Source organism: Pseudopipra pipra, chromosome 10 (assembly GCF_036250125.1).
Source record: "Pseudopipra pipra isolate bDixPip1 chromosome 10, bDixPip1.hap1, whole genome shotgun sequence".
Classification (NCBI taxonomy): Eukaryota; Metazoa; Chordata; class Aves; order Passeriformes; family Pipridae; genus Pseudopipra; species Pseudopipra pipra.
Genome location: NC_087558.1, coordinates 1,344,919 through 1,350,919, shown reverse-complemented (window position 1 = coordinate 1,350,919; position 6,001 = coordinate 1,344,919). Strand labels below are relative to the sequence as shown.

Sequence of the window (6,001 nt, the reverse complement as noted above, 5' to 3'; positions counted from 1 at the left end):
CTTTTAACTAATTCAAATTCCATATTGAGCCCGGAGCGTTTTCACTCGAGCTGCTGCTGGAGTTAAGCTGGGTGAGGAATTAGTCCTGAGCTGTTTTTGAGTGCAGGAGTTGGGGAAAACGGAGAGAAGATATTTGTTTGCTTGATTCCACATGACAACTCCAGGGTAACTGAACAGACTGTACGGTTGGGTTGACAGGGCTGTGCCAGCAGCCTCACATTCCAGAGGCAGGGGGATGGAAGGGGCACTGACAACTGCAATGGATCCCACCCGAATTTCTCCAAAGAGCGACAATTTGCCTTCAATTATTAATGGTTTTCAGAGGTTTCCCTTCTGAGAGGTATGAATAACTTAATGTGTGTTCACGTAACGTTTGCAATGATGAATAAATTAGTGCATGGGAAGAAACTGAGCAGCAGATCCAAGTATTAAATAATGGAAGAGGTTTTTGAGGAAATGTAGTCATTAACAGTGGGACTGTTGCTGGTTTTTCTCTGAGTTCTCAGTGGTTATTGGATGTAGAGATGTATTAGTGATGTTGGAAGTGCCACAGAAAGAAAAGCAGTGCCTGTGTGTGTGTGTGACAGCTGGACATGAACCTGCAGTGCTCCTGGATCATCCTGGTGCTCCCATGGGTTTTGTTTCCCTCTTCTCACTCGGGGGCACTTTGTCCCCTGTGCTGCAGAATTAATGTCTTACTTTAGGGGGACTTTGACATGCTGGGAATACACTTGGTCCTATTAAATCGTGAGCTGAAGAGACACTGGAGTGGATTCCCAGGTACCTGGGAGGAACTTCAGGATGTTCAATGATTATTCAGTGGCTGCTGTTTCAGGAGACTTTGAGGTTCAGTGGTTGTGCATTTATTTATTTATCGCAAAAAAAAAACCAATTTTCACTGCTAGTGGCATTTTTCATAACAGGGTTCCTGTATTCTGACCCTATCCTGTGGTCCCTCATGCTCTGCCTCCTTCACCCTTTAGACAGAAATACATATTATTCCCTTTGTAAAATGTTATAAGGAGTTCTTTTTCTGTAACATCACCACAGTCTTGAAAATATGTCACAGATATAAAAGCCTGTTAAGCAACACTTAAAACTGAGCAGCTTTTGAAAGCACCACCGTGACAGTGAGTGAATTGCTGTTTGTTATGAAGCAAAAGCAATTTATTCCATCTTGGCAGTGTGTTGCTTAGTTTAGTGTAATATTTTAATATCATTAAGATATTTAGGCATGGGACTCTTACAAGACAGATCTGTCTTCCTGATGTTAAAAAATGCTAAGTCTTATGAAGTGTTATATATAGCATTGGTGTGTGCTGAAACAGCAGGCAAACAGAAACCTTTGGGATTCCTTATGTGCTGAAAACTGCAGAAAGCTGTCTTGGCAGCACCTAAATTACCAAGTAGGTATTTATAAAAGAATTGATCAAGTTATCTGTTTACTGGGAAGTTCTGAAGTCCATTCTTCCCCCTCTGCATCAGTGGGTTCTGCCTGGATTATGCAGCCAAAATTGCCTCAGAGATGTGAAATCTGCTTCACTTCAAGCAGCCCTTGCCCCACAAAACCTGCAGAGCCGGGCAGTTCATCACGGGGGGAGTTATTTACCCACCTGGGAGGACACTGAACTTATTCCAGGCTGTGGGAGTGGTGCAGCCCTGGAACTCTGCTGGGAGGGATGAGCCTAAGAGGCTGTGTAATTCCTCTGATTATTCTGCAGTTCCTCCACAAGGATTCTGCTTCCTTGTGTGGAAGAGCTGGATGTTGAGAGCAAGTCAGCCCACGGCTCCAGGACTGAGCGAGGTGTTTCATTAATAAACCCCAGATTTACCCCCAGCCTAATTAGTAGACTTCATAAGTTATTGTGTCATCATCTGGTCCAGCTCAGCATCCACGGGATTTCAGGACATGAAGTGTGGAAACCTGTCATGACAGGAAAAAAACCGAGAGGCTTGTAGGAAACAATGGTTGTCTTGTGGGAAGAGTTGGAATGTGTGCAGCTGATCCCATGGGAACTGCTGTAGTCTATTCACCCTGTGTGGAAATGATGCTCTTCCAATATAATCTTTACTCCTTTTCTTTCACTGAAAAATGTAAGGACTTTATTTCCAAATTTTGGAAGAGTGCTCTGTTTTAGTGAGTAAATGCTTTTCAAAACCACTAATAATTAGATTTATTTTTATAACATGGAGGGGAAAGGTTCTCTGAAATATTTGTAATATTTTGTCCGTAAATTGCATATGTGAATGTTCTTGGGAAATGTATCCAGGCCTCTTTTGTTCCCCTGGGTGGGCATGGCGGGGGGGGGGGGGGGGGGGGGGAAGGAAGTGATATTAAAACTTCTGTAACTGTTTGAGACAGAAATTCCACAGAACAGATTTTTCCTGTGAGGTGGAGAGGAAGAATTTCAAGAGAAGGGAATTCTGCCTCAAATTCCAAGTTTTCCTTGGAGAGGATTCTAATCTTCCTCCTATTCACGGAAAAGGAAAATAAAATGAAATATGCAGTTGTTGCAAACATTTCTCCCCACCCTCTGAGAGGATGGAAGTCCAAACCTTTCTCTGTTCACCCCATGTGTGAAGAGCATCACCAACCCCCCAGGGTTTGGCAGAGCTGCTGTCCTGGTCTTTATGGGACTGTGTCCTAACTATTAAACCCTGTTTGGTAGAACCCTCAGTTGTGTTCCTGTGTATCCTGAGGTGTATTTCCAGTCTGCACACACAGTGCTGGAAAGGCAAAGAGTCTCTGATATTATTTTACTTCTGCTTTCCCGTAGCATCTTTCCTCTGAGGCACCCCAAGCCCTTCCCATAACCCCGTGTGCTCAGCATGGACACATGTCTGCCAGGTAAGGAAATGCATTTTATTGTTTCCTTTTCCTTTTTATAGATGCTCAAAGCCCTGGGCTCTGGTTTGCCCAAGATCCCCACGGTAAAGCAAGACCTTTGGCCTCCCAACCCTTCAACACCAAACTCTCCATTTAAGGGGAATTCTCGGATCACTTCCCTCTCCCGTATAATTCAAGTTCCTTTTTTTGAGCCAGGTGCTCGTTTTACACCTTTTGGATTTCTTTCTTGAACGTTTCTTTAATCTTACCTTGTGTTCATCAAAGAGCTTTGGCACCTGTGCTGGCTTGGCCCCCGAACAGGGAACGGGAATCTCCATATGGGAATTGTGCTGCAGCACTGGAGGAGAACCACGTGTGGTGTCCGTGGCAAACTGAGTGTCTCAGAGGACAGGGGGGTTTGGGAAGTGCTGGGTTGGTTGGATTCACTCAGGAGCCCTGGCTGTGCCCTGGGTTTGGGGTATCCCTGAGCTCACTGCACCTTCAGCAAGTGAGCAAACCAGGAGATCCTGTGAGGTTCACTAAAGGTGAACTCTACTGGCTTGGGGTTCCTAAAATTCCTTAAATATAGTGAAGCTTTCCTTGATTTATGTTGCTTAGCATGGAATTAGATTAATAATATTATTGCACGGTTCTCTGAAGGTTGGATTTTGTTCATAAATAAAATTAGGCAACCATACTTACATTTCTTTGGAAGCTAAGGAAAACAATTTTTTTTTTTTGTAGAATTTCCTTCACTGAAAATATAAAAATTTTTATCCTCTCACTTCCTCTTTGGTTTAAAGGATATTTTTTCCTGTCCTTCTAATGTCATTCTGCAGGACCTGAGTTCCTGGTAAACTGGGAGACTCAGCCTTTTAGCTCAAAGTTCAATTGGCTTTTGGATGCCCTTAGGTCCAACTGCCCTTTTACATGGAATTTTTATTGTTAATCTTCTATTATTGGGGGAATTATTTTGCAAACAGACCAATTCAGTCCCTTCAAGCTCTGAAACCTGTCAGGCTGCCTTTCATTGTGATTGCTTGTGATAAGGAGCTTTGGTAAGAATGCTGTGCCTGCAGCAAGTGGAGACACTCACCTTGGAGGGGAGCAGCTTCAAGGGCCCAGGGAACGTGTGGCTCTTTCAGCTTGTCATGAAAAGGGAAAGGAGGTGTTGAAAATCTGATCAAACCTTTGAATTAGATGTGGGACTGCACCAGGAAGCAGTGGAAGTGGCCTGTGTTATACACTGAGGCTTTTTTCCTGCCTGGAGTTGCTGCTTTCTTCCCCATGTTTTGGCCGTGGGAAGGTGTGGGTGATGTGGAGCCGAGGTGAGGTGGCCTCAAAGTGATGGGACATCCCTAACCCTAACCCTGAAGCAATTTAATCATCCAAACTGACCCTTTAAAAAAAAAAAAAGGTAATTAAAAATGACACTTTATAAGACACATGATTGTTTTCCCTTCTCCCCAGTGCCAGCTGCCCATTAGCAGCAAACAGCACAACCTTGCAGAGAGCAAGGAGAAGCTGAAGGAACAATTTAATGCCTGTGCAAGGGAAGTGTTTTCAGCACTGTCACACAATGTAGGCATTAGGAAGACTTGCTATAATTCCATCTCAAAGAGCTCATGGTAAGTCAATGATTTTCTGCACTGTCCTTAGTGCTGTCTATAAAACCCACATCAAAATGTCTGTTCAGGTGGAGATCAGGACCTTTCCTGTGCAGAAACACACTGAGCAGAGTACAGTCTGCCAAAGGCCAAGGATCACAGAACACCCCGAGCTGGAGGGGACCCACAAGGATCGTGGAGCCCAGATCCTGAGGAAGGGGCTGCTGAGTTTCAGAGCAGCTGATCAAAGGGAGGGTTCAGTGGATCTTCCTTCCTGGAGCATTTCTCTGCATTTCGTGGGCACGTTTTGTTGTGCTGCTTCTGAGAGTGATGTTAAAAGCCAAAGCAAACTTCAGCCCCTCTTTTGTGCTCATGTAAAGGTTACAGAACGACAGCATTGATTCCTCTGGCCAGAAATTCTCCTCTGTAGCAGGTCTGTTCACTTGTTCTTTTTCTTTCAAACAGCGTGAGCTTACTGAGGGTTTTTTTTTTTTTACCTCCTTCCCAGGGAAGTATAGCTTTCACCAACACAGAGAGTTCTGTTTTCTCCATTAAAAACAACTGCCCTCAAGTGGAGCAGGCTTTTGTGTTTAGCCCTGGAAACAGAGCAGCTCATTCAGAGATAAGGCCTCTCTGCATTTGGGTTCCTGCAGTCACCTGACAGAGCCATGGGTAACTTTTAGGCTGCTTTATTCTGCATTCCTGACGTGCCTCCCTCCTGGCACTGCAATGAACAGCCTCGGGTTCAGTGCCTGCCACCCGAGCCCGGAGCTTTCTGCCCGCCGTGCCCTCGGATGCTGCCCGGGGTGGCAGGAGGGCAAAGCCAAGGGTCAGGCTTTGTCCCCAGAGCACCTTTTCCCCATCACCGAGGATGGCCGGGGGGAACCCTGAGCAGGTAAAACCATCAGTTTGTGTCCGTGGCTTTTCCAGCTTTTATTTTTGAACTTGAGACTTGCTGAGAGCGAGAAGGACGGGCTCGGTCTGAGCTCACACCACCCCCGATCTGAGCTCACATCATCCCCGGGACTCGGGTGGGGGGTGGTTGTGCCATCGGGGCTGCCAGGAGGGTCCAGCCTGTTTTTGCCTCGGGCTTTGCAGTCTCAGGAGCTCCTTTCTGCTTTCGCCTTTGCTTTGCACGCGTTGAAATGACCACAGGAATCGTTTTGGCAACAAAAGGGACTGTTTTTTTTCTAAACGAGAGTCGTTATCTTCTCCATCTTGCTAATAATGGCTTTCTGGAGTCAAGGCACAACAAACAACCCAGAAAGCAAAGGAAGAGGCTTCACCCACCTCCTGGAGCTCTGCTCTGCTGCTGACCATGGAAAGGTGCTTTGTAACCCTTATCATCTGGTCCAGTCACCAGCCTGCTCGGGTTATATTTATGCAGATGAAAAAAACCCTTAAGTTTATTTATTAAGCTGTGTATTGTTTAGCTCGTTTCAAGCTATTTGTTGTTTAAGAGCAAAAAATCTCTAGTCAAAGGGTGGGGAGGCCCTGGCACAGGTTGCCCAGAGAAGCTGTGGCTGCCCCACCCCTGGAAGTGTCCAAGGCCAGGCTGGAGCAACCT

At 45.6% G+C, this 6,001-nt stretch overlaps 1 protein-coding gene across 6 annotated transcripts in view; it reads left to right on the top strand.

Annotated features, from left to right (window-relative positions):
• VEPH1 (ventricular zone expressed PH domain containing 1) overlaps positions 1-6,001 on the top strand; it is a 64,747-nt gene continuing 58,746 nt past the window's right edge. For 3 of the 6 annotated variants that reach the window (XM_064665708.1, XM_064665712.1, XM_064665713.1), the window contains exons 1-2: positions 39-340; positions 2,778-2,848. The gene's annotated coding sequence lies outside the window, so the exon portion shown is untranslated. Of the gene's footprint in view, positions 341-2,777; positions 2,849-4,297; positions 4,456-5,046; positions 5,330-6,001 lie in introns of those variants that run through there. The other 3 variants (XM_064665710.1, XM_064665709.1, XM_064665711.1) reach the window with 3 other exon arrangements.